The following is a 22,894-nucleotide window of genomic DNA, read 5'->3' on the forward strand; positions in this document are numbered from 1 at the left end:
CCGGCTGAACTTTTGTACCAGACATATGCGATTCTCTAAGGGGAGGTAACTGTTACATACTATCACAATTCTTTCATATTGTTGCATGCATATACACACTGATAGTAAACAAACATTTTACAATAAATCAAATATGACTGTACACTTGTTGATCGGTGAAGAACAAACCATGCTGACTTTAATAAAGCTGGTAACTCGTAACATTTAACCTTTCTCATCCAAAACTTTCTGCAATGAGAATTTTACTTATCAAATGAACTCTCATAAAATAACTTTTAACCAAATGTAATTTTGTAGTTGAAAGGAGGAGATCTTCGTTATGACTGTTCTGTTCTGTCCCATGGATATTTCAAAATCCTTAATTTGTCAACAAAGCTTCCACATTTGTTCATCTACTGAATTCATTTTTATTTTTCAGACAAACTCTAAACAAACATTATTTCTTTATGTATGCCACTAGGTTATAATATAAAATACATAAAATGGTGAACATGTGTCTTTTGTACAGTTATATTGCGAATAAGCATATGGTGATGAGAAAGAAATAGACAAACACAGAATAGATTTTTAACTGATTGTTATTCAATCATTTACTTCAAGAATGAATTGGATTTGTCAGTTCAATATTCAATTAAAGGGAGTTATCCCAACTGATGTCCTTTTGTAGTAATATGGGCATGCTTTTACCTCGATGTTCAGAGAAACATTTCTATTTGTCAGGATGCCTTGTGGTAATAATGAGTGGGCTAAAATTGCGAGATTCGTCATTCATCTGCTGAGAAAATAAAATATTGGTTTATTGGGTTATCAATTCATTTTGATGAAGATACAGCTTTGTGTAGGTCCAAAGTTGGTTGCTCACTGCTCATCGAAGTTCAAGAAAATATTTTGGTTATAGTTATCGGTTCATTCGTCAATGACAATAACGTTTTTGTACAAATCCAAATGTTTTGAAGTTGGCTGCTCAGTTTCTTGAAAAAAAACAACAAAAAAACAACATTTTCTTGAAATGTTGTTTTTTCAGTGATGTAGATGACTGCGAGTTGTCAAGAACCCTTAGCTTAATGGTCAGGATCAAATTTGGTTGTTCCGTTGTATCTGAGTCATGACCTTGACTGATAGAGATTTTTTTGGTGATCGCCAGCACTTCCCTGAATCTCTGACATCTGCTGTCATAGATGGTCAAATTTATGTGCAACATGAGGCATAGTCATAGACATAAGCTTGCGTGAATGGTGATTCTGCTTTATGTCAGACTAGCGGGGGTGGGGGCCTGGTGTTGCCCAGGTGTTTAGGTGGTGTAGTAAGGATCTCTGGGCCGGGGGGGGGGGGTTAAAACAGTAGCAGCGGGGGTGCCCGGCGTTGCCTGGAAGGGGTGTAGTGGTAGTAGCAGGGGATGGGAGGAATCAAATCAACAGTAGGAAGAGGCGTTAAGAAAAAAAAAGTGGTAGCAGGCAGGCTCGAATCTGTAACGTAAAGGAGAAAAAAAAGGTTAAAAAATGTGACGTCTTTGCTGATATCTCCATCATCTGACCGAAAGTTCAGAACGTTAAAAGTAAGCATAACGTCAAGGATGAGAGTTCATATAGAAACATTGTTTTAATTTGAATAAAATTTAAAAAAAATGAATGAAATGCGCTTGAAAGCTAAATCACAACGTAATATAAGGAAAATAAACAAATATTTTACTTGTTTGAAATTTATCACAAATATATTTCAGAGGTATACTCCATCTTCAGTATTTTGTTTTGTTTCTTTTTTTTTTCTTCTTTCTTGCCATATTGTAAAGTTGGCGAAAGAAGTTTGAACTGTGCGTTGCCTACGCACAGTTCAAACAGTTCAAAATACAACCGTTAGATACAACGTGCAGCTCTTTACAAACAGACTTCTTTCTCCAACTTTACAACATGGCAAATAAAAAGAAAAGGAAAAAAAAACAAAAAATCAACACACTGAAGATGGAGTATACCTCTGAAATATATTTGTGATAAATTTCAAACAAATAAAATATTTGTTTATTTTTCTAATATTACATTGTAATTTGGCTTTCAAGCGCACTTGATGCATATTTCATTTTATTAAAATGAAGCATAGTCAATCGAAAAAAAAGACGATGACTTGCTAAAATGTCAGCAAAAAAGTGGCCCCTTCTCGTACAAAACTTCCCAGTCGAGGGTGAAGGAATTAATGTTTTTACCCAATTTTTCAATATTTGTTGTCCAAAAGGTCAAGCTTTAAAACGATACCAATCTTGTGAAAATCCGTTGCCTCTTTCGAAAGTTTTTGCGAGACAGACAAATGCACACATTTTGCCTTTTAATATTAGGCTAGCATGGGTGCCCGGCATTGCCCGGGTGTTTGTAAATGTGTGGAAAAAGAAAAAAAAGGAAGTGATAGTACCAAGGAGAAGGGGAGGGGTGAGACATCCAAACAACAGTCGGCAGCCCATGTAGACAGAGGTGTTAAAAAATGGTAGTAGCAGGGGGAAGCAAGATGGAGAGAGGTGTTTAAAAAAAAAAAAAAAGTGTTAGTAAGCAGGCAGGCTCGAACTCGTGATGTGAAGGTGGAAAACAAAGTGTACGAAAATCTGACGCGTTACCAATGCCCCATCATCCGACTGTAAGTTCTCAACGTTACAATTAAGAAATGTCAATCAAACTGATACAACGATACAATGACTTGCAAAAAATGGCGACGCACCCCCCCCCCAAAAAAAAACAGAAAGGTGGAGGTGTGTGTGCTCGGGCGGAGGTGGGGTGTTAATCAAAACATAAGAATAAGCGAAGTAAAAAAAAAACAAAAAAGAAAACAGAAAAACGGACGTTAAAACTTATCTGAAAAATAAAGCGGGTGGGGGGGGGGGGTAATCGAAACATAAGAATAAAACAAAAAAAATAACGTAAGGCAAACGAACGATGTTAAATGTAAAAATCGGAAAAACAAAACAAAAAAGAAAACAGAAAAATAAATGTTAAAACTTCTTTAAAGAATCTGAAAAATAAAAACCAAAAAAAAAAAAAAAAAAAAACGTGAAAAATGGCTTAAATAAGCCTGTTTCGATATTAAAAATTAAAAAATCGGTGGGTACCCGGCGTTGCCCGGGTGTTTCTGGGTGTGTGTGGTCAGTCGGGGTGAGGGGGTGTTAAAGAAAACCTAAGAATAAGTGAAGTAAAAAAAAAAAAACAGAAAAACGAACGTTACGTGAAAAATGGCTTAAATAACCCTGCTTCGATATTAAAATTTAAATTTAATTTAAAGATTTAAAAAAATCGAAAAAAAAAAAAAGGAAAGCCATTTCACACCACGATTCGAACCCAAAACGTTTAGATAATAACCCAACGCTCTAACCAACTGAGCTAATACGACGTACATGAAACTGTGTCAGTTCTTCAAATATTTAAACTAAATCAGGTTATGACGTCGTCTGACGCATGCGTAGAACTGATCTCGTCATGAGAGAACGATTTTTGCTGACCCCCCCCCTGTAGAAAAGTGCTGATTTCAGGGAAAAAAATTAACGTTTTTGGTCAATTTTTCGATATTTGTTGGGCGAAGGATAGGGCTTTCATATGAGACCAAGTTTGTGAATTTTTGTTCTGTCTATTGAAAGTTTTTAGCAGACATACAAATACACACACGTACATACATTTTCGCTTTTATATATATACTAGCGGGTGGTACCCGGCAATGCCCGGGTGTCTTGAGGTAAATCAAAACTCGGGGGGGGGGGTGTTAAATAATAATAAAAAAAATGTTTTGGTAGGTGAGTATGAGATTCGAACCCGTACCCTTGAGTTGGAAATTAACGTGTGAAAAAAAAAAAAAAAAAGTGCTACGTCAACCATTGAGCTACGGCGACAGACAACGTTAAACAGGTTTGAAATTATTTATTTAACTATAAAAACAGGCGTGCGCAATAAAAGTTAACTCTGCTACTTCCATTTGACCTAATTAAGAAGGTCAAATAGAGTCACGCTGGACGTTTTTCCCGGTGCAATGCTGAGAACGTCCGTTTGAGTTTAGTTTCAGTTTATTTATACTAAAAAGCCCAATCAACACACGAGAAGCCAAAATAGCAATAATTTTGTAAAAGTCGACGTAAATAAATCTATAAGCTACATGCATTCCCAAATCCTACATATTATTATCTAGAACCTATATACACAGTTTTAAGCAATCGTAACGACCTCGGAACCGTGTGCGAGAAAAACCTTTTGAAGACATACACGAAATGGTCACACACATTTTGCCTTTTATATATATAGACTAGCGGGGCTACCCGGCGTTGCTCGGGACCATATAAACAATGAAAAAATTGAATTTGGTTTTGTAATATATTTATTATTCTTATGAGAGAGGAATTTTGTATGTTTATGTATCATTTGCTATTTCGAGCAAAAGAATATTTTACCTAAATAAGACGGGTATTACACATATGAAATAATTGTATCTTACCTAGGGTAGGTAATTTACAGCATGTATATGCAAGGACAGGTAATATGCAACACATTTATCTCATCAAATTCCAAGCGATGCCAGGTATTTTGCTAGTATATATTCTCACCTATTTCATTCAATCCCGGGCAACGCTGGGTGTTTTGCTAGTACTCATCAATCTCATGAAATCCTGGGCGACGCAAGGTATTCTGTTAGTATATATTTGCATCTATCTCATTACATCCCAGGTGACCATGTATTCTGCTTGCATACATTTGCATGTATCTCATTGAATCCAGGGTGACTCCTGGTAATCTGTAAGTATATATGTTGACGTATCTCGTTGAATCCCATAATTCTTGGATTGTTACAAATTTCGACATTTTAACCCACATTATCGCTCACCTGTCTAAAATAATAACTTTAAGACATTGTCTTAGCTGGTTTTTCATTACAAACACATCATCCAAATAACTCACATTTAATCATTTTTCATAATTTTTGTGATATGTTACTAATTTCAACAACCATGTCACATTATTTAACTTACATTATCGCCTCCACTCTTACTAAAATAAAAACATTGATACATAGGCTATGGTATGTTACTAATTTCTGCTATCATTTTTCATGAGTAAATCCACATTATCGCCCCCTTCTATCACTAAAATAATAACTTTTAGACATTGTATGGCTGGTTATTTCATTACAAACCCACCAACAAAGTAACTCACATTATATCATTTTTCATAATTCTTGGATATGTTACTAATTGCGACGATTATTTTAATGAAGTAACCCAAATAATCGCCACCTCTTGCTAAAATAATAACTTTCATAAATTGTCTGGTATGTCTACTTCATTATGAATATTAAATAACTCACATTTCATCATTTTTCATAATTTTTGGATATGTTGCTAATTTTAAATGTCATTTTTTCTGAGTTCACTCACATAATCTCTCTTTTACTAAAATAATACCTTTGAGACATTTCTAAGCTGTTTATTTCATTACAAACACATCAATAAAATACCTCACATTTCATCATTTTTTCATAATTCTTGGATATGTTATGAATTTCGACAATCAAATTTAATGAGTGCGCACATACAATTCTTACTAAAATCATAAATTTGCTACATTGACTGGGCTGTTTATTTCATTATAAACACACCAATCAAATAACTAAATTTTTCATAATTCTTGGATGTGTTACTAATTTCGACAATAATTTCAAGAGTGAATCCACATTATCGCCACTTCCTCTTACTAAAATAATAACTTTCAGACATTGTATGGCTGTTTATTTTTACGTTACAAACACACCTATCAAGTTACTCACATTTTACCATTTTTCATAATTCTTGGATATGTTACTAATTTCGAGAATTATTTTTAATAAAGTAACCGAAATAATCGCCCCCTCATTAACCGACATGATCCCGTTCCTCTTACAAAAATAACAACTTTGATACATCTTCTAGCCTGTGTATATAATTACGAACACACCAATCAAATAACTCACATTTAATCATTTTTCATTATTCTATGATATGTTACTAATTTCAACAATCATTGTTTAAGATTTAACCCGCATAATCGACCCCTCTTACTAAAATAAAAACTTTCAGACAATATCTGGGCTGTTTATTTCATTATATAAACACACCAATCAAATAACTCATATTTTATCATTTTTCATAATTCTTAGATATGTTACAAATTTTGACAATCGTTTTATTTAACCCACATAATCCCCTCACCTCTTGCTAAACAATAACTTTGATATATTGTCTTGCTGGTTATTTCATTATAAACACATCAATCAAATAACTCACATTTTATAATTTTTCATAATTCTTGGATATGTTACTAATTTCAACAATCATTTTTAATTGTGTAACCCACATAATCGACCCACTCTTACTAAAATATTAATTTTAAGACTATATCTGGCCTATTCATTTCATTATAAACACATCAATCCAATAACTTACATTTAATCACTTTTCATAATTCTTGGATATGTTACTAATTTCGACAATCGTTTTTTATAATTTAACCCACATAATATAATTTCCTTTTGCTAAAATAATTACTTTGTGAGATTGTCTGACTGGTTATTTCATGACAAACACATTAATCAAATACCTCACATTTTATCATATTTCATAAGCTTTGGATGTGTTACTAATTTTGACAATCATTTTTCATGATTTAACCCACATAATCCCTTTTCCTCTTACTAAAATTATAACTTACCGATATTATCTGGCTAGTTATTTTATTACAAACACACCAATCAAATAACTCACATTTCATCATTTTTCATAATTTCTGGATATGTTACTAATTTCAACAGTCATTTTTCATGATTAACCCCACATAATTTACCCCGTCCTTCTAAAGAAATAACTCTGAGGCTTTTTCTCGGCAGTTTATTTCATTACAAAAACAGAAATAAAATAACTTACATTTCATAACTTTTCATAATTCTTGGATATGTTACTTATTTCGACAATCATGAGTTACCCAAGATTATCGCCCACCTCTTACTAAAATAATACATTTGAGAAATTGTCTGGGCTGTCTATTTAATTACAAACATACTAATAAAATTACTCACATGTCATCATTTTTCATAATTCTTGGATATTTTACTAATTTCGATAATCATTTTTCTTGATTTAACACTAATTATAGCCCCGTTCTTACTAAAATTATAACTTTAATACATCATCTTGGCTTTCTATTTTAAGAACACACCAAATAAATAACTTAAATTTACTCATTTTTAATAATTCTTGGATATGTTACTAATTTTTACGATCATTTTTTATCATGTAACCCACATAATTAACCCTGTCTTACTAAAATAATAACTTTCAGTCTATATATAGGTGGTTTATTTCATTATAAACACACATAGCTTACATTTAATCACTTTTCATATTTCTTGGATATGTTGCTCATTTCGACAATCATTTTTTCATGATTTAACCCACATAATCCCCTTCCTCTTACTAAAATAATAACTTTGAGACATTATCTGGCTGGGTTTTTTTTTTCATTACTAAAATACTAACTTTCAGACAATATCTGGGCTGTTTATTTCATTACAAACACAACAATCAAATAACTCACATTTAATCATTTTTCATAATTCTTGGATATGCTACTTATTTGGACAATAATTTTTCAGGATTTTACGACATAATCGCCCCATCATGAAGTTACATTCAGGGGAGCTCACTCGCATATTATAACAATGATTGTATATTTATGTAATGATATTCGACAATGAAGCTACATCCAAGGGAGATCACTTGCATATTATAACAATGATTGTATATTATTCTAATGGTATTTGACAATGAAGCTACATAAAAGGGACATCACTTAAATATTATAACAATGATTGTATATTATTATGATGGTATTCGACAATGAAGCTACACCCAAGGGAGGTCACTTATATAATATAACAATGATTTCATATTAATCTAATGGTATTCGACAATGAAGCTACACCCAAGGGAGGTCACTTACATATTATAACAACAATTGTATATTAATCTAATGGAATTCGACAATGAAGCTAAACCCAAGGGAGGTCACTCGCATATTATGACAACAATTATATATTTTTCTAATCGTTTTTCATGATTTAACCCACATAATCCCCTCTCCTCTTGCTAAAATAAAAACTTTGAGACATTGATACTGGTTATTTCATGATAAACACACCAATCAAATAACTCACATTCTATCATTTTTCATAATTCTTGGATATGTTACTAATTTCGATAATCATTTTCCATAATTTAACACGCATCATCACCCCTCTCTTACTAAAATAACAACCATGCGACATTGTCTAGGGTGTCTATTTCATTATAAATATGCACATCAAATAACTAACATTTCATAATTTTACATAATTCTTGGATATGTTATTAATTTCGAGAATCATGTTTCATGAGTTAACCCATATAATCCCCTTCCTCTTACTAAATTAATACATTTGAGACATTGTCTGTGCTGGTAATTTCATTACAAACACACCAATCACATAATTCACATTTCATACTCTTTCACTTTTCTTGGATATGTTACTAATTTCTACAATCATTTTTAATGATGTAACCCACATAATCGACCCCCTCTTATTAAAATATGAACTTTAAGACTATATCTGGTCTGTTCATTTCATTATAAAACCCCAATACAATAACTTACATTTAATCACTTTTCATAATTCTTGGATATGTTACTAATTTTGACAATCGTTTTTCATAATTTAGCCCACATAATAACCTTTCCTTTGCTAAAATAATTATTTGTGACATTGTCTGGCGTGTTATTTCATTATAAACACACCAACAAATAACTCACATCTCATCATTTTTCATAATTCTTGGATATGTTACTAATTTGGACAATAATTTTTCATGATTTTACGACATAATCACACCATCTTCCTATATGGGGTATTCTGTTAGCACAAATATCCACCCATCTGATCCGATCCCAGGAATGCTCCTAGGAAACATCCCACCCATGTCATCCAATCCCAGGCAACGTCGGGTATTTTGCTAGTACATATATCCATCTTTCTTATACAATCCCCGGCAACGCTGGGTATTATGCTAGTACAAATATCCAGCTATGAAGCCATATCCTAGAGTGTTCACTGGCATAATATTACATTGACTGCATATTAATCTAATGGTATTCGACAATGAGGCTACATCTAAGGGAGTTCACTTGCATATTATAACAATGATTGTATATTAATCTAATTGTATTCGAAAATGAAACTACAGCCAAGTGAGGCCACTTGCGTAATCTAATGGTAGTCGACAATGAAGGTAAAACAAAGGGAGGTCACTCGCATGTTATAACAATGATTGTATATTAATCTAATGGTATTAGACAAGGAAGCTACACCCAAGAGAGTTCACTCGCATATTATAACAATGTATATCATTCTAAAGGTATTCGACAATGAAGCTACATCCAAGGGAGGTAGCTTGCATACTATAACAATGATTGTATATTATTTTAATGGTATTTGACAACAAAGCTACATTCAAGGCAGGTCACTTGCATATTATAACAATGATTGTATATCAACCTAATGCTATTCGACAATAAAGCTACATCCAAGAAGGTCACTTGCATATTATAACAATGATTGTATATTATTCTAATGAAATCTGACATTGAAGCTACATCCAAGGGAGGTCACTTGTATATTATAATAATGATTTTATATAAATGGAATGACATTCGAGAATGGAGCTACATCCAAGGGATGTCACTTACATATTATGACAATGAATGTATATTAATCTAATGGTATTCGAGAATGAAGCTATATCTAAGGGAGGTCACTTGCATATTATGACAATAATTGTATATTAATCTAATGGAATTCTAGAATGAAGCTACACTCAAAGGAGGTCACTTACATATTATGAAAACAATTGCATATTAATCTAATGGTATTCGACAATGAAGCTACACTCTATGGAAATCACTTGCATATTACACCAATGATTTTATATTATTTTAATGGTATTCGACAAAGATGCTACATCCAAGAGAGGTCACTGACATATTATGGCAATGATTGTATATTATTCTAATGAAATTCGACAATGACTATAAGGGAGATCACTTGCATATTATAACAATGATTGTATATTAATCTAATGGAATTCGACTTACATATTATAATGATTGTATTATTCTTATAGAATTTGACAATGAAGCTACATAAATGGGAGGTAACTTACATATCATAACAATTATTTTATATTAATATAATTGTATTCGACAATGAAGCTACATCCAAAGGAGGTCACTTACATATTGTGAGAATGATTACATATTAATCTAATAGTATTTTACAACGAAGCTACATCCAAGGGAGGTCACTTACATATTATGACAATGATTGTATATTAATTTAATAGAATTCGACAATAAGGCTACATCCAAGGTAGTTCACTCGCATATTATAACAATGATTGTATATTAATCTAATGGAATTCGACAATGAAGCTACATCAAAGGGAGGTCACTTGCATATTACCCCAATGATTGTATATTAATCTAATGGTATTCGATAATGACGCTTAATCCAAGAGAGGTAATTTGAATATTATCACAATGATTGTATATTAATCTAATGGTATTTGACAACGAAGCTACATCCAAGGGAGGTCACTTGCATATAATAACTATGATTGTATATTAATCTAATGGAATCTGATAATGAAGCTACATCCAAGGGAGGTTACTTGCATATTGTAATATATATACTGTACAAGCCCCTTCTAAATTTTTCACATCGGACCTTTATTGCACAAGCATCTTCTAAATTTTTCAAAGTGGACCTATACTGCACAAGCACCTTATAAATTTTTCAAATTGGACCTAAACTGCACAAGCACCATCAAAATTTTTCAAATCGGACCTATACTTCACCTATATCATACAATCGCAGGCGACACTTGGTATTCTGCTAGTACACATCCACCTACGTCATACAATCCCGGGCGACACCGGGTGTTCTGCTAGTGCATATACACCTACTTTATCCAATCCTGGGCAATGCCGGGTATTTTGCTAGTACAGATACCCACCTATGTAATCCATCCCGGGCAACGCTGGGCATTTGGCTAGTACATATATCAATTAATTTTTTTCAATCCCAGGCGTCGCTGAGTGTTCTTCCAATCCCAGGCCATGCTGGGTAATCAGCTTGTATATATGTTGTGCTAGTGCTATGTCATACTATTATGGGCGACGCTGGGTATTTTGCTCGTACATATGCACCAATTCTGTCCAATACGCATTTTTTTATTTTACTTGGTCTCTTGGCTAAGATCAAAGTGTAGTATCTGTTCTTAGAAATAAAGCGGTTTCATCTTTCGCCCCCTCCTCTTCGACGAATTCAGCAAGTACAAAGAACATACAAGTGCCTGGTGCCCGCGCTGCGACGAACACAAGCCCGAATCCCTCGAGCATGCGGTTTTTAGTTGCAGCCGGATCCAGGCCCTATTGGAATACGTTGAAGGGGTAACGGCCTGCATCGATGCCGAGTGCCCGCTCGGACTCGACGTAGGGTATTTCGTGTACAACATTGAGCCGCCGTTCCCCAGGGAGGACAGAATGGTTTTCCTGGCGATCCTAGAATGGCGCGCATGGTGATCTGGATCACGCGCCTCAAGTTGGTCCGCGAAGAAATATCTGTTCCGGATCGGGATCTGATCGTTTACTTTAAACATCTGCTTAAAGTAAAGATCAGATGCGATTGGAGGAGGTTGCCTCGAGTGGAGTTTAACAAGAGGTGGGTGCACAACACTAGTCTGTGCATCCGTCGAGGAGCCAAGTTCCAATACGTGTTCCCTCCTTAGGCATGGCACGGGCGGTGCTGGGTCCTTCGGAACCCATCCCGCTTAGATTCTAGCTAAGGCATCTTAAGAAGACTCTTGACTCTTGGTACGATTGAGATCCCGTTCCTGATTTTATTTTTTGGTATTAGAGAACCTCTGAGTCTGCCCACTCCCTCTGCACCACATCTTTGTTTTCTGATACCCCTGGTCACCCCCCTACTCAGAGGTCACCTTCCAACCCCCTCCATCCGTTGCTTTATTTTCTCCCACTTCCATTAAGGTTTCTTCCCCAAACCCCATTAGGGATCGCCCTGCTTGTTTTCGGTTCCCCGGAAAACAGTGGGGGGGGGTCTAGTCACATAGAGTAGTACAGGGGGGGGGGGGCTTCACTAACAACCCAGGAGAATTTATTTTTTATTTTTGACCTGAACTTTTTGGCTAGTTTTTTCCCCACTCCACGAACATTTTACACTGATAATTCAAAAACTTTTTATTTTCTAATGAAATCGAACTTTATTTTCTCACACATGCATATACTAAAAAAAAAAAAAAAAAAAATATGCACACACAACACACAGATAAGTTTATACAAATTGTAAATATGTTTTTTTTTTTACACTGAACGCGGGGGTTCTTAGTTAGATTAGGATCCACAGAGTGAATGAGGTATTTTGGTAAATGTTGCCAGTCAAGAGTAAGACTCCAAAGTCATCATAATTCACAAGATTAGATAGTCACAAAGACCCTGTACCCTCCCCCTCCCAATTTCTTATAGGGCCTTGTGCCTAATTTTGTTTTCAGTAATTGTTTCATGTTTTTTTGTGAAATTTATTTTTTATGAAAATTATATGTACTTTTGCCGGAAATAAAATATATAAATAAGATCAAAGTGTAGTATCTGTTCTTAGAATTAAAGCGGTTTCATCCTTCTCCCCCCCACCCCCACTAAGAAAATAAGGAGAGAAACAAACGTCAATCGAAAATAAGGGTGGCCTTCTAAATAATAACATGTTTAGTTCAGCTGTGATTTTTGGAATATGACATCTAAATATAAATTATGCATATTTTTTTAATAGGAGATAATGCTCGGGAGAAAATTAAGCTGTATAAGACGGTTACTTGGTGTTTTTCATCTTTCGCCCCCTCCTCCCACTAACTCATAATATGCCTCTCACCTTCCTCAAAAATATACAATACGCATTTTTTTTTACTTGGTCGTTTGGCTAAGATCAAAGTGTAGTATCTGTTCTTTGAATTCAAGTGGTCTCATCTTTCGCTCCAACCCCCACTAAGAAAACTTGAAAATAAGGAGGGTTTATATCACCAAATCAATTAACTCCCACTTCGTATTATATTAAAATAGGTTGTAGTGACACACAAACGCTGATTAACTCATGCCTCCCCTTCCTCCCTCTCAATAGAATTAGGTCGTCGTTTTTTTTTTCAAGCGCCCCCCCCTCCAGTTTAACAGAGGTAGGAGGTCACGTGGTAATAATACAAAAAAGAAAATGGCTGCTCATTTTTTAGCTTAAATATAACGATCGGTTTTTTATAGGTGAATATTTTTAAGCTGAATTTTTTTTCCCCCCTTATCATTTTTTCTTGACATTTTTCGTTATACTCTCGTATAATTACTATTTTTAACCCGTTAATGACGGTGGAAACATTTTCATAACGTGTAAGCTTAGATATACAGACATTGTATGATTCTCGCAAATTTATCGATAAGAATTGTTTATTTACAGACATCGCCATTACTGAATGGTGACGTCACGTCACGTGACATGACTAAGCGTTTTTTTAATTACGTATAAATATCATTAGATCATTCCATTATTACTACTTAAATACATTGGAAAAACGAAACAAATGTCACTTTTTGTACCCCCCCTCGGAGGAAAACGCTTAGCTAACACCCTTAGACTGGTCCTAATGGACCAAAAATTCGATATTTGTCGTCCGGAGGGTGGGGCTTTAATATGATACCAAGTTTGTGAATTTTTGTTCTGTCTGTCGAAAGTTTTTAGCAAACATACAAACACATACACTCACACACATTTTGCCTTTTATATATTAGACTAGCAGGGCTACCCGGCGTTGCTCGGGACCGTATAAACAATGAAAAAACAAAAGCAGATATTGAACATATGTTTGATTCTTAGGGGAGAGGAATCTTTCATCTCTATGTATTATTTGTTTTATCTACCCTAGGACTGATATTGTTCATGTTTTATCCCTAGCATAGGTAATTTACAGCATGTATATGAAATTGTTTTACCTTAGGGAGAAGAGAACAGGTAATATACAACATAATGTGTCTATATTACATCCCTGGCAACGCCTAGAAACCAGCTAGAACATGTATTTCAGTCAATCTTTATTATATCCTGGGCTATGCCGGGAAACCAGCTAATCTCTTTTTAGTGACTTGACCACCAAAATACCTCCCTAAGTGTGTCCTTTCTTTTGAACTTATTAGATATAGGTATCTAGAAATGTGTGTGAAATTTTGTTGAATGCATTGTTCACTATGATTTTCTTATTGTTCTACACAATATCAACTGTAGCGAAATAACACAGTAAACTTAGTGTAGTGTTAGAATAAAGAGCAAAGGAAAAAATTAGAATCATATTTTGTAATTGCAAATCTAAATTTGCTAGCATGTACCAGTATTTGCCAGGTTGTGGAAATTTGGAACTTATAACATATGTAGTGGCCTTTTCCTAGATACCTATTGCTAAAAATTATACTTTCATTTTGTTAGAAAAATCTCTCTTCAGATGCCCTGCATCATTCAAAATAAAAACAAATATTTTTATAATTGTTTCAGTATATTGCTACACAATGTGAAAGTTTTTAACGTTTGTAAAAAAAATCATGAATGTGCTTATATTGCAAAAAAGAAAATATCAGTGCACAGTATTGAAAGTGTTTGAGATTCAAAAGTCTGTAACATTTCTACTAACTTCATAAGATGTCATGTGAGAAACTGAATTGAATATCAAGACATTATCTGAAGCGTTTTTATTTTGGTGTAACATATGTGTTTACAGTGAACCTTAACTTTTAATAAACAGATTGGTATGCAATGACATAGGCTAAGAATCTTTAAAATATATATAAATTGGAAAAATGTGTGAACAAATGAAAAAAAAATGATCCGCTCCACTTGATGACATCAAGCACAGTAATATTTTAGTGAAGAAAATATGAAATTGATGTTCAGTGATTAGTTTGGATGAATGAGAAAATGTAATTGTTTGATGCATAAAAATAACTCAGTTGCTGTATTTGATATTAAGCAGCAAAATATAGTGATTTGAATATTTGGGAAAACATCAAACCAGATTATGTAAAAAGAAAAAAAAAAGATGAAATTAGAAAATATATATTTTATGTTTATGAGTTCTGCCAATCAAAATTTTGTGGCAGAAATTGGGTGATTACCATGCAATTTTATTTTGGTAAAATTCTTAAATTATTAGAATGTTTATTATAATTTCTAATTAGTGACTTGTTATAATCAAAATCCGCCCTAAAGAGTGTCCTTTCTTTTATTAGGTATCAGAGTAGGTATCAAGATTTCTACTTCTATACAAATGTGATATTTCAGATCTGTACATAAAAAATTTGTTGAATATATAGGTTGAGAATTGTTCTGTGTCGCTCTCTCTCACACACACACGCATTCTCACTTTTATAGATATAATAGATAGATTACTCTAGATATATTTCCATATGTCTGAATACCCTATATACAAATTTTCAAATCTGTAGATAAAAAAATTTGTTGAGTATATAGGTTGAAAATTGTTCTCTCTCTCTCTCTCACACACACATTCTCAATTTTAGAGATATAATAGATAGATTATGCTAGATATATTTCCATATGTCTGAATACCCTATATACAAATTTTCTAATCTGTAGATCAAATATTTGTTGAATATATAGGTTGAAAATTGTTCTTACTCTCTCTCTCTCTCTCTCTCTGGCTACCTCACACACACATTCTAACTTTTATAGATATAATAGATAGATTATGCTAGATATATTTCCATATGTGTGAATACCCTATATACAAATTTTCTAATTTGTAGATAAAAAATTTGTAGAGTGCATAGGTTGAGAATTGTTCTCTCTATCTCTCACACACACACATTCTAACTTTTAAAGATATAATAGATTATGCTAGATATATTTCGATATTTCTGAATACCCTATATATAAAAATTTGTTGAATGTATAGGTTGAGAACTGTTCTCTCTCTCTCTCTCTCTCTCTCTCTCGCTCACACACACACACACATTCTCACTTTTATAGATATAATAGAAAGATTATCCTAGATATATTTCTATTTGTATGAATACTCTATATACAAATTTTAAAATCTGTAGATAAAGAATTTGTTGAGTATATGGGTTGAGAATTGTTCTCTCTCTCTCTCTCTCTCTCTCTCACACACACACACACACATTCTCACTTTTATAGATATAATAGATTATGCTAGATATATTTCCATATGTCTGAATACCCTATATACAAATTTTCAAATCTGTAGATAAAAAATTTGTTGAGTATATAGGTTGAGAATTGTTCTCTCTCTCTATCACACACATTCTCACTTTTATAGATATAATAGACAGATTATGCCAGATATATTGAAATATGTCTGAATGCCCAATATACAAATTTTGAAATCTGTAGATAAAAAATTTGTTGTATACATAGGTTGACAATTGTCCTCTCTCTCACACACACACACATTCTCACTTTTATACATATAATAGATAGATTATGCTAGATATATTTCTATATGTCTGAACACCCTATATACAAATGTTCAAATCTGTGGATAAAAAATTTGTTGAATGTATAGGTTGAGAATTTTTATCTCTCTCTTTTTCTCTCTCTCTCTCTCGCTATCTCACACACACGCATTCTCACTTTTATAGATAAAATAGATAGATTATGCTAGATATATTTCCATATGTCTGAATACCCTATATACAAAGTTTCAAATCTGTAGATAAAAAATTTGTTGAATATATAGGTTTAGAATTGTTCTCTCTCTCTCTCTCACACACACATTCTAACTTTTGTAGTTATAATAGATAGATTATGCTAGATATATTTCCATATGTCTGAATACCCTATATACAAATTTTCTAAACTGTAGGTAAAAAATTTGTTGAGTATGTAGGTTAAGAATTGTTCTCTCTCTCTCTCACACACACACAAACACACGTGTTCTCACTTTTATAGATATAATAGATAGATTATGCTAGATATATTTCTATATGTCTGCCTACCCTATATACAAATTTCCAAATCTGTGCCCAAAAATGTGTGGAATATATAGGTTGAGAATTGTTCTCTCTCTCTCTCTCTCTCACACATATTCTCACTTTTATAGGTTATATAGGTTGAGAATTTTTTGCTCTTTCCATCACTCACATTCACACTTTTATAGATATAATACATAGATTATGCCAGATATATTTACATATGTCTGAATACCCAATATACACATTTTCAAATCTGTAGATAAAAAATTAGTTGAATATATAGGTTGAGAATTGTTCTCTCTCTCTCTCTTTCTCTCTCTCTCACACACACATTCTCACTTTTATAGATATAATAGATAGATTATGCTAGATATATTTCCATACGTCTGAATACCCTATATCCAAATTTTCTAATATGTAGATAAAAAATTTGTTGAATATATAGGGTGAGAATTTTCCTTCCTCTCTTTCTCTCTCTCTCTTTCTCACACACACACAAGCTGAAAATTGTTCTCTCTCTCTCTCTGACTCTCTCTCTCTCTCTCACACACACACACATGGTCATTTTATAGATATAATAGATAGGTTATGCTAGATATATTTCTATATGTCTGAATACCCTATATACAAATTTTTAAATCTGTAGATAAAAAATTTGTTGAGTATATAGGTTGAGAATTGTTCTTTCTCTCTCTCTCACACACACATTCTCACTTTTATAGATATAATAGATTATGCTAGATATATTTCCAAATGTCTGAATACCCTATATACAAATTTTCAAATCTGTAAAGATAGAATTTGTTGAATATATAGGTTGAGAATTGTTCTCTCTCTCTCTCTTTCACACACATTCTCACTTTTATAGATATAATAGATAGATTATGCTAGATATATTTCCTTATGTCTGAATACCCTATATACAAATTATCAAATCTGTAGATACAAAATTTGTTGAGTATATAGGTTGAGAATTGTTCTCTCTCTCTCTCTCTCACTCACTCACTCACTCACTCACACACACACACACACATTCTACCTTTTATAGATATAATAGATTATGCTAGATATATTTCCATATGTCTGAATACCCTGTATACAAATTTTCAGATCTGTACATAAAAATTAGTTGAATATATAGGTTGAGAATTGTTCTCTCTCTCTCTCTTCTCTCTCTCTCTTTCACACACATTCTCACTTTTCTAGATATAATAGATAGATTATGCTAGATATATTTCCATATGTCTGAATACCCTATATACAAATTTTCTAATCGGTAGATAAAAAATATGTTGAATATATAGGGTGAGAATTGTACTTACTCTCTCTCTCTCTCTCTCTCTCACGCACACATTCTCACTTTTATGGATATAATAGATAGATTATGCTGGATATATTTCCATATGTCTGAATACCCTATATACAAATGGTCAAATCTGTAGATAACAAATTTATTGAATAGATAGGTTGAGAATTGTTCTCTCTCTCTCTCTCTCGCAACCTTACACACACAACCACACGCAAACATTCTGACTTTTATAGATATAATAGATCGATTATGCTAGATATATTTCCATATGTCTGAATACCCAATATACAAATTTTCAAATCTGTAGGTAAAAAATTTGTGTAATATATAGGTTGAGAATTGTTCTCTCTCTCTCACACACTCACATTCTCACTTTTATAGATATAATGTATAGATTATGCTAGATATATTTCTATATGTCTGAATACCCTATATACAAAGTTTAAAATCCGTAGATAAAAATACGTTGAGTATATAGGTTGAGAATTGTTCTCTCTCTCTATTACGCACACACACACACACACACACACATTTTCACTTTTATAGATATAATAGATAGATTATGCTAGATATATTTCCATATGTCTGAATACCCTATATACAAATTTTCAAATCTGTAGATAAAAAATGTATTGAATATATAGGTTGAGAATTGTTGTCTCTCTCTCTCTCTCTCTCTCTCTCTCTCTCTCTGGCTACCTCACACACACACACATTTTCACTTTTATAGATATAATAGATAGATTATGCTACATATATTTCCATATGTCTGAATACCCTATATACAAACTTTCAAATCTGTAGATAAAAAATTTGTTGAGTATATAGGTTGAGAATTGTTCTCTCTCTCTCACACGAAACTGTGCGCTCGGCTTCTTCCCCCCCTTCCCACCCCAAATGCTTGGGAAACTGTGCACTGTTTTTGTTGGTTTTCAAGCTGCCTCTTCCCCCCCCCACACACACAGTTTAACAGTAGTAGGAGGTCAAGAGAAAGAGGGTGAGAGAGAGAGAAGAGTAAGTTGGTGAGAGAGAGAGAAAAGAGAAAGAGGGTGTTGGTTTTATATTTTTATTATCGTCTAATATTTTGAAAGCTGAATTTCTAATAAAATGTGCATCTATAGGAGATAATGCCTGGGAATGTGTTCCCCCCCCCCACAGTTTAACAGTGGTGTGACGTCAAGAGAAAGAGGGTGAGAGAGAGGGAAGAGTAAGTGGGTGAGAGAGAGAAAGAGAGAGAAAAAAAAGAAAGACGGTGTTGGTTTTGTGAAAAAAGTTGTTATTTACAATTGTTCGCATTCTTGGCCTTTTGGTCAAGATCAAAGTGTAGTATCTGTTCTTCAGATGCTGCACTTCTATTTCTTGTTCTCTTTCGGTGGAGGAGAAATCCTCCACGACTGAGACAATTTTTATTTTTGTACTCTCTCTCTCACACACTCACATTCTCACTTTTATAGATATAATGTATAGATTATGCTAGATATATTTCTATATGTCTGAATACCCTATATACAAAGTTTAAAATCCGTAGATAAAAATACGTTGAGTATATAGGTTGAGAATTGTTCTCTCTCTCTCTTACGCACACACACACACACACACACATTTTCACTTTTATAGATATAATAGATAGATTATGCTAGATATATTTCCATATGTCTGAATACCCTATATACAAATTTTCAAATCTGTAGATAAAAAATGTATTGAATATATAGGTTGAGAATTGTTGTCTCTCTCTCTCTCTCTCTCTCTCTCTCTCTCTCTCTCTGGCTACCTCACACACACACACATTTTCACTTTTATAGATATAATAGATAGATTATGCTAGATATATTTCCATATGTCTGAATACCCTATATACAAACTTTCAAATCTGTAGATAAAAAATTTGTTGAGTATATAGGTTGAGAATTGTTCTCTCTCTCTCACACGAAACTGTGCGCTCGGCTTCTTCCCCCCCTTCCCACCCCAAATGCTTGGGAAACTGTGCACTGTTTTTGTTGGTTTTCAAGCTGCCTCTTCCCCCCCCCCCCACACACAGTTTAACAGTAGTAGGAGGTCAAGAGAAAGAGGGTGAGAGAGAGAGAAGAGTAAGTTGGTGAGAGAGAGAGAAAAGAGAAAGAGGGTGTTGGTTTTATATTTTTATTATCGTCTAATATTTTGAAAGCTGAATTTCTAATAAAATGTGCATCTATAGGAGATAATGCCTGGGAATGTGTTCCCCCCCCCACAGTTTAACAGTGGTGTGACGTCAAGAGAAAGAGGGTGAGAGAGAGGGAAGAGTAAGTGGGTGAGAGAGAGAAAGAGAGAGAAAAAAAAGAAAGACGGTGTTGGTTTTGTGAAAAAAGTTGTTATTTACAATTGTTCGCATTCTTGGCCTTTTGGTCAAGATCAAAGTGTAGTATCTGTTCTTCAGATGCTGCACTTCTATTTCTTGTTCTCTTTCGGTGGAGGAGAAATCCTCCACGACTGAGACAATTTTTATTTTTGTACTCTCTCTCTCACACACTCACATTCTCACTTTTATAGATATAATGTATAGATTATGCTAGATATATTTCTATATGTCTGAATACCCTATATACAAAGTTTAAAATCCGTAGATAAAAATATGTTGAGTATATAGGTTGAGAATTGTTCTCTCTCTCTCTTACGCACACACACACACACACATTTTCACTTTTATAGATATAATAGATAGATTATGCTAGATATATTTCCATATGTCTGAATACCCTATATACAAATTTTCAAATCTGTAGATAAAAAATGTATTGAATATATAGGTTGAGAATTGTTGTCTCTCTCTCTCTCTCTCTCTCTGGCTACCTCACACACACACACATTTTCACTTTTATAGATATAATAGATAGATTATGCTAGATATATTTCCATATGTCTGAATACCCTATATACAAACTTTCAAATCTGTAGATAAAAAATTTGTTGAGTATATAGGTTGAGAATTGTTCTCTCTCTCTCACACGAAACTGTGCGCTCGGCTTCTTCCCCCCCTTCCCACCCCAAATGCTTGGGAAACTGTGCACTGTTTTTGTTGGTTTTCAAGCTGCCTCTTCCCCCCCCCCACACACAGTTTAACAGTAGTAGGAGGTCAAGAGAAAGAGGGTGAGAGAGAGAGAAGAGTAAGTTGGTGAGAGAGAGAGAAAAGAGAAAGAGGGTGTTGGTTTTATATTTTTATTATCGTCTAATATTTTGAAAGCTGAATTTCTAATAAAATGTGCATCTATAGGAGATAATGCCTGGGAATGTGTTCCCCCCCCCCACAGTTTAACAGTGGTGTGACGTCAAGAGAAAGAGGGTGAGAGAGAGGGAAGAGTAAGTGGGTGAGAGAGAGAAAGAGAGAGAAAAAAAAGAAAGACGGTGTTGGTTTTGTGAAAAAAGTTGTTATTTACAATTGTTCGCATTCTTGGCCTTTTGGTCAAGATCAAAGTGTAGTATCTGTTCTTCAGATGCTGCACTTCTATTTCTTGTTCTCTTTCGGTGGAGGAGAAATCCTCCACGACTGAGACAATTTTTATTTTTGTACTCTCTCTCTCACACACTCACATTCTCACTTTTATAGATATAATGTATAGATTATGCTAGATATATTTCTATATGTCTGAATACCCTATATACAAAGTTTAAAATCCGTAGATAAAAATACGTTGAGTATATAGGTTGAGAATTGTTCTCTCTCTCTCTTACGCACACACACACACACACACACACACACACACATTTTCACTTTTATAGATATAATAGATAGATTATGCTAGATATATTTCCATATGTCTGAATACCCTATATACAAATTTTCAAATCTGTAGATAAAAAATGTATTGAATATATAGGTTGAGAATTGTTGTCTCTCTCTCTCTCTCTCTCTCTCTCTCTCTCTCTCTCTCTGGCTACCTCACACACACACACATTTTCACTTTTATAGATATAATAGATAGATTATGCTAGATATATTTCCATATGTCTGAATACCCTATATACAAACTTTCAAATCTGTAGATAAAAAATTTGTTGAGTATATAGGTTGAGAATTGTTCTCTCTCTCTCACACGAAACTGTGCGCTCGGCTTCTTCCCCCCCTTCCCACCCCAAATGCTTGGGAAACTGTGCACTGTTTTTGTTGGTTTTCAAGCTGCCTCTTCCCCCCCCCCACACACAGTTTAACAGTAGTAGGAGGTCAAGAGAAAGAGGGTGAGAGAGAGAGAAGAGTAAGTTGGTGAGAGAGAGAGAAAAGAGAAAGAGGGTGTTGGTTTTATATTTTTATTATCGTCTAATATTTTGAAAGCTGAATTTCTAATAAAATGTGCATCTATAGGAGATAATGCCTGGGAATGTGTTCCCCCCCCCCACAGTTTAACAGTGGTGTGACGTCAAGAGAAAGAGGGTGAGAGAGAGGGAAGAGTAAGTGGGTGAGAGAGAGAAAGAGAGAGAA

General features: G+C 33.8%; 1 protein-coding gene and 3 pseudogenes across 12 annotated transcripts in view; 3 read left to right on the forward strand and 1 right to left on the reverse strand.

The window, feature by feature from the left end:
- The window catches only part of LOC145248787 (kin of IRRE-like protein 1), a 2,909,730-nt gene that overhangs the window by 289,816 nt on the left and 2,597,020 nt on the right, over nt 1-22,894 (reverse strand). The window lies entirely within an intron of this gene.
- LOC145249206 (U2 spliceosomal RNA) lies at nt 19,731-19,864 on the forward strand (annotated as a pseudogene).
- On the forward strand, nt 20,806-20,939 carry LOC145249207 (U2 spliceosomal RNA; annotated as a pseudogene).
- LOC145249208 (U2 spliceosomal RNA) lies at nt 21,860-21,993 on the forward strand (annotated as a pseudogene).

This window comes from Euprymna scolopes, chromosome 27 (assembly GCF_053919585.1).
Source record: "Euprymna scolopes isolate OS-2025 chromosome 27, ASM5391958v1, whole genome shotgun sequence".
NCBI lineage: Eukaryota > Metazoa > Mollusca > Cephalopoda > Sepiida > Sepiolidae > Euprymna > Euprymna scolopes.